At 34.0% G+C, this 6,478-nt stretch overlaps 1 pseudogene; it reads right to left on the bottom strand.

Moving 5' to 3' along the window:
* Positions 1-3,373: 3,373 nt before the first annotated feature.
* LOC148584118 (uncharacterized) lies at positions 3,374-4,123 on the bottom strand (annotated as a pseudogene).
* Between the last annotated feature and the right edge of the window lie 2,355 nt (positions 4,124-6,478).

The following is a 6,478-nucleotide window of genomic DNA, read 5'->3' as shown; positions in this document are numbered from 1 at the left end:
GCAAAAACATACCATGAAAGACAAAATATGGCATCCTTTGATTCTGAATACTCCAACCAACTTGAGTATGTTTCAAACCAAGAAGCTTGAAATCGGCGATGAATATTACCTGTTCCTGAAAATGGAAATTCTGAAAGCTTGGGTTGACATGGACGAGCTTTAATATAAGCACATCGGATTTCAACTTGTAAGTTAACAAGAAATTCTCATATTTGTGAACGTAATCCTAGATCACATTCCAAAAATGTAGCATCCATTTCTTCAGGTTGGATTCTTTGACATTTGGAAGGATGCTCATCAGTCACTGGAACATCAAGATTTGTTGCTAAAGGCCTAGCTAAATGTGTATTGACCTTTGGTTGACTAGCATTTTTTTTCTTAAAGAATGAATCAAATGTTTTTGGCTTACCCATATTTCTCTTAACATTAGGAAAATTTTATGGATCAAAAACTAACCTGAAAAATATCTAAAAGTACATATTTTGTTATAATTTTATTATAATTCTTACTATCACTAACAAGTGAAAAAAATGCCAAATAAATTAAAGGTAAATATATTATAAGTCTCTTAGTCAACGCACCAAAACTGTAAAATGCCTAATTTTTTTTTTAATTGTTACTCCCTTGGTCAATCGAAACTGGAATAAAATTCCTACCGTTAGATTTTTTCCCAAAGGGTTAACGGGCGTCAGTCTCATTGAGACGCATTATTTTGCCACGTCATCATATTAATTTTTTATTAATTAAATTTAAAAATTAAATCTTTTTTTTTTTTTCAAGGGGTGGCCAGCGGTGGGGTTGCCACCCCTGGCTACCCCCAACCCTTATGGGCTGGCCGCAAGCCACCCCAGGGGTGGGCAACCATCCCTTGCCCACCCCTAGGGGTTGGGGGGTGGCAGCCCCACCGCTGGCCACCCCTTCAGTTTTTTTTTTTTAGATTTAATTTTTAAATTTAATTAATAAAAAATTAGTATGTTGACGTGGAAAAACAATGCATTTAATGAGACTAACCCCCGTTAACCCTTAGGAAAAAAAAAAAATCTAACAGTAGGAATTTTATTTCAGTTTTAATTGACCAAGGGAGTAAAAAATCGAGGAAAAAAAAAAAAAAAAACTTATTCATTTTACAATTTTGGCGTGTTGACTCGGAGACTTATAATATATTTATCCATAACTTAATGTATTCAAGCCCATCAAATTAACCAACAAAATCCAACAATGACAACTAAAATCAAAACTTGTATAATTTATCTACATCAAAATCTTAATCTCATGGCATCACAAACACACCATAACATAAATTATTAGCAAAATAAACTAAGCATAGTCTATAGGGTTCAAAAAAGGGAACCTTTGAGTGTGGACTCTTTTTTGTTTCTCCTAACAAGATCCCCCAAAGCCTCCAACAACAACAATGTTGAAAGACAAGCCAAAATTATGTTGCAATCATAAATAAATTAGATAAGTAATATTAAGTTGATAGAACTATAGTCACTACTTTTTTAGTTTTAATCTTCTCAAAACTCAAATTTTAGTCATACAGCTTCTGCCTAGTTAGATATCAATTTGGTTTCTTAAGTTTAAATTTGAATAATTTAATTCTATTAATCATTGGCTGAATATTCTATTAATCCTAACACACAAGAGCGACTTACAAAACTAAACCAAATCATGTGGGTAACATTCTAGTCATTTTATGGAAAATATATATATATATATATATATATATATATATATATATATATATATATAAGATTACCTTCTAAGAAAAAAAAAAATTGCTATAGGTAGATAGCCTTGTAGGAAAAAAAAAAAAAAAAAAGGAAAAAAAAAAATGTATAAGACTCTCCCAAGAACCTTATTGGTTCTCTACACAAAAAAAAAAAAAAAAAAAAAAGGGTAGACCACATTGATATCTAACTAGATAGAAGTTGTATAACTAAAAACACCAAATTCACTACTAATGTATCCCAAAAACAGGGTGCATTCTAATTTTCTAAAGCCAATAAATAGATGAAACCATGAATGTAGCAAAACAACACCTATTATTGAGTAAATTCTTGACAGTAACTTGATGACAGGAGATGCAGTGGACAACCCCAGTGTAGAGAGAACAAAGTCGATCCTTGTTAGTTTTTGAGCAATGAACAATCTGAATCTCGAAAAATAGAGGCTGAATCAAAAAAAAAAAAACTTTCCTTTCATTATAATCTGAGCAGAGGATGATAATAGGAGAAGAGACATTAGCAATATCAGGTGATGAGTTTGATGGCTAGACAGAGTTCAAAGCCCAAGTTGCTTCAAAATCTCAAACAAAATTAAAGATTCTATTAGAAGCCAACGAGTATGGTTCTGTATGGAGACATTTTTTGACAAAGCTGTAACTTTTTTATAGAACATTTCTATCTAAAAGCTTCAACTTTTGAAAACTAGTTGCAAAGCTGGATTTTTTGTGAATATTTTTTTAAGGTTTCGTGTAATACTTCTCTCCTATAGCTTAAGAAGAGCTGTCACGTTCAGCACTGCAAATTGCAACAAAGGCTGCTATGCCATGCTATCCTTTCTACTAGTCCTTGACTTCAAAAAAGACTAGGAGCTTTGTAAATTATAATTCTTATTTCGGTTTCTCTGTTGGAAGAGTGGAGCAAAATGGAACAAAAATATTATTTGGGGGGGGGGGGGGGGGGGGGGGCAAAAATAATATTTTGGGGGGAGGGGGGAACAAACGTTAGAAAACCATATACTCTGGGATGAATTTTAAAAACTTTGGGGGGACGGGGACAAGACAACTAGTAAGTCCGCCCTTGCTTGGCATTCAAATCATTAAGTTATTACATGTGATAATTGGAGGATCATACAAACAAACAACCTCATTAAACCAACAAATACAAAGCCATAAGTGTAATTCAACAATGAATTGTATCATAAAAAACAATCGCTCAACATACAATAATGCAATTCACGAAAGCAACATAAAATGGAAACTAAATGGAAATATCTTAAAAATAAAAAATAAAAAAATAATTAAAAAAAAAAAGGAGCTAAAAAATACAATAAGACTAAATAATTTTTAACATTGACCATGCAATTGCCACAAGTGCTCGGTAAGGTCGGATTGCAGTTGAAAATGACTTTGACTGTCTCTGATGCTCAAATGCCTTTGAATAGACTCCATAAATCCAGGGGCATGCTCGTGAGAAATTTGTATGAGGAGAGTATCATCAATTTGTTCATATTCAAAGTCACTAGCATCGTTAGTATTTTACTCATTTTTACTGATCATGTTATGCAATATTATGCACGCTTTCATAATGTTAATAAGTATTTCACGGCTCCAACTACGTGCAGGTCCACGAACAATTGCGAATCGTGCTTATAGCACGCCAAATGTGCGCTCCATGTCCTTTCTTGTTGACTCTTGGATTGCAACAAATGGCTTTTCCTTTTTTCCTTGTGGACATAAAATTGTCTTTACAAAGGTTGACCATTGTGGATATATACCATGAGCAAGATAGTATCATATTGTATAGTTATGGCCTCTGCCAAAGATGCAGTGGATTGCTAGCAAGATCATATCATATTGTATAGTTGTGGCCATTGATTGAGTAATTGGTTGGAGGAGCATGCCCTTTAGCATGCTCGAAAAACACAAAAGATTGTTCTAGAACATTAATGTCATTGTGAGAACTCGATAACCCAAAAAATGCATGCCATATCCATAAATCTTGTGAAGCCAGTGCTTTCAAAATGATTGTTGGTTCATGGCAATGACCACAAAACATACATTTCCACTAAGTTGGGCAATTCTTCCATGTCTAGTGCATGCAATCAATACTACTCAGCATTAGCATTTCTGAAAAACCATGGCTTTCGCCAACTTCTAGCAATCTAGCAACATCACTAATGTTTGGAGACCATAAGTAATCGTTAGAATTGATTGAAATGATCGCATTAACACATTTTTCTACAATTCTATTGTTGTGCTTTCTCCAATCCACACATACTCATCGACATAGTCAGTTGGTGCTCCATAATCAAGCATTGAAAATGTTGCAGTCACCTTTTAAAGGGAAGACAAACTAAGTATTCTAGCACAATTTCTTGTCTGGACAAAGTACAAATTATAAATTTTTTACTTTAAACAAGATACGACGAAAAAGAGGATGATGCATACGAAACCTCCTTTGAAATATCATTGGAAGATAAAATGGTAAATCAACAAAATTGTTAAAGATATTTTTGTTGACTAAATTCAGTGATCAAAACCTTGTAAGAATTTTTCCTCTTGCTTTTTGGCTTTGTAACACTTCCAATGCTACCCGTTTGCAAGACTGTTAGTAGCCCATTCAAATGTGTAGCAGCCAGTACTAAAAGCCGAGAGCTCCGTTTGCATGATTGTTCATAATTCGTTCAAATGTGCAGCATCCAGTGCAAAAAGCAGAGAGCTCTGTTAGTAAGGCCATTTGCTGAGGGTTTAAACGAGAGGTGTTAGAGAAGATGTTTAACCTAGCCGTGTCCGAACAGGGTTTTAGTCCGTTTGAACGTAAGCTATCAGTTGTTGTTTTAGGGTTTTCCAACTTCAGCTTGGACTTCTATATAACCCTAGAATGTCGCCTCGGTTTTTCCATATTATGATTCATTTTTTCAGCAAGGAAACCTAATTCTTAGTTGCCTATATATATGGCTATTCTGAGCACGATTTTTCTAAGCAACTAAGGGGCAAATACTATATTGTGCTAAGAGAGCGTTTTTAGAGATTCAAAGCATGAGTGTTAAATCTCTCTTAAAGTGTTGCTGATATTTGAGAAGTTGTTCTTCAACGACAATCAATTAGCATGTTAGAGGTTCTGGCATGGAGAATCAATAGAATAAGTTTCCAGAGGTTTTGGGGGAACCACTATAGTAGAAGGCAAGAATCGTCACTTGTCTAGATAAGTTAGTATCAACTACAAAGTTTTTGTAAGCGTGAATAACTTCTAATTTCTCCTTCTTCTATAGTGCATGATTCCCTAGGTTTGGTTACCCCAGAGTGGTTTTTCCTTTTAAAGAGTTCTTTAAAGGTTTTCACTTCTTACCAAAATATCCGTGTTTATCTACCTTATTGCTTTACATATTTTGGTGATTGATTGTTGCTTGCTTATATGTTTAATTCCACATTATTTTTGATAAACACCTATTCACCCCCTTCGAAGTGTGTTTTTAGAGTCAATTTATATTTTCAAATGGTATCAGAGCCTAGGTCATTGGTTCGAGTAGCAGGAGTGTCATGTTGAGGGAGTGATTGTTAAGGTGCAATAATGCATCTCTACTTACTTGGACGACTCTTAGAACATGGTGATAAGTGTCGAATGTTGCACAGTCAAGCCTCGTACCTCGCATATGTTAATTCCTTAGTGTTGTTATCTTTTTGATCTTGTTGTTTTAGTGTTTTCAGGTTCTAAATGAAGACGAAAGCAATTGGTTTTTTGAATGCCTTCCCTCATTGAACACCAATTGGTTTTTAGATGAGATGGTCAAAGAATCACAAAAATAATCAAGAGAAAGCCTTTGGTGGACTTTGCAAAGAATCACAATTGATGAATTTACATCATGGAACAGAACCACAACGTGAGATGGATCCTTACTTTATTAAAATGTCTACATGCCAAAAAAAAATTGTAGTAAGTAGTTTCAACTCATTCTCAGAATCTAAGTCTGAGTCTTCCAAGAGCATTTTTCCTACGAGATTGACAGCCATTGTGTTTAATAGTTACACTTCTGTTAACACTGAAGTGTAAGTGTATAGAAATTCAAAAATATTTGAAAGACTAGTTCTTGGAAGGTTCATTTAAATTTAGAAATTGTCAAGGCCATATAGTCTTGGAGGCATTAAACCATCATACCACATTTACTCAATTACCTCAACTGCATTTACTCACTAGCTTTCCTACTCAATTTATCATTTTCCTACTGCATTTACTCAACCTACCAAATTGCATTTACTTAATGAAGTCAGTTTCAATAAAATATGTCTCATTCAATTTCTTTAGAATATGACTTGAAACATACTTTGAATGATCATAGTAAAACGTGTCTCACTCAATTTTCATTAAAGTTTGTATTCTTTTTCGAGTAATTAAGAAATAGGAACATAGTTCCCTATTGGTATTGGTGGATTTATTCATTGACACAATAGTTAATAGAAATTATACATTGTCTTGTTGAGTGGTCCCACATTGATTCGTTAACTCAATTTGAGCTAAGTATCCACAAAACTTATTTCTACTCTTTTGAATTGCTCCCCATTTGTTTTGATCTTGTGCACTTGCGAGTTAAAATGTACTAAATATTATCTATTAATTTAGGTAGTATTTAGGCACAACATCTCTCTCGCTCACCTTCTATCAATTTGTTTTTATTGGCTGTTTCAGGGGATACCGAAGAAAGAAAATTATTAGACAACTCAGTTGAGAGTTGTCTACATATACACGTGCATATT

This window comes from Corylus avellana, chromosome 8 (genome assembly GCF_965113065.1).
Source record: "Corylus avellana chromosome 8, dhCorAvel1.hap1.2, whole genome shotgun sequence".
Taxonomy (NCBI): domain Eukaryota; kingdom Viridiplantae; phylum Streptophyta; class Magnoliopsida; order Fagales; family Betulaceae; genus Corylus; species Corylus avellana.
The sequence above is the reverse complement of the archived record's forward strand: the minus strand, read 5'-3'. Positions and strand labels throughout refer to the sequence as shown.